This window comes from Etheostoma spectabile, chromosome 1 (assembly GCF_008692095.1).
Source record: "Etheostoma spectabile isolate EspeVRDwgs_2016 chromosome 1, UIUC_Espe_1.0, whole genome shotgun sequence".
NCBI lineage: Eukaryota > Metazoa > Chordata > Actinopteri > Perciformes > Percidae > Etheostoma > Etheostoma spectabile.
The window spans coordinates 13,072,233-13,072,610 of NC_045733.1; the positions used below are offsets into that span (position 1 = coordinate 13,072,233).

The window sequence follows — 378 nt, forward strand, 5'->3', positions numbered from 1 at the left end:
TGTGTGTGTGTGTGTGTGTGTGTGTGTGTGTGTGTGTGTGTGTGCAGACCTCCGAGGTGCCAGCCTGATGTCTCTTTGAGTTTAAGATAATTATTAATTAAAGGTGCCCTGCCACACGTAATTTATTACTTTGTGGTAATGTCTGAAGTTCTGCCATTGACTCTGTAATTTTTTTCTTGGTTACCTTGTTTCAAGCCATTCTAGTGTGGTATAGAACGCCGTGTAGAAAGAAGACTCATTTTGATTTGTGCCAGTTCTCAGTAATATCAAATGAGCTAAGCTGCTTGACTCTGACTGGCTAACAGCTAGCCAATGAGAGCCTGTCTATCAGTATCCTATACCCAGTGCAACTGGGCAAGCTCATGAATAGTAATGAGC

General features: G+C 42.3%; 1 protein-coding gene across 1 annotated transcript in view; it reads right to left on the reverse strand.

Moving 5' to 3' along the window:
- gpc5a (glypican 5a) overlaps nucleotides 1-378 on the reverse strand; it is a 125,172-nt gene that overhangs the window by 63,880 nt on the left and 60,914 nt on the right. The window lies entirely within an intron of this gene.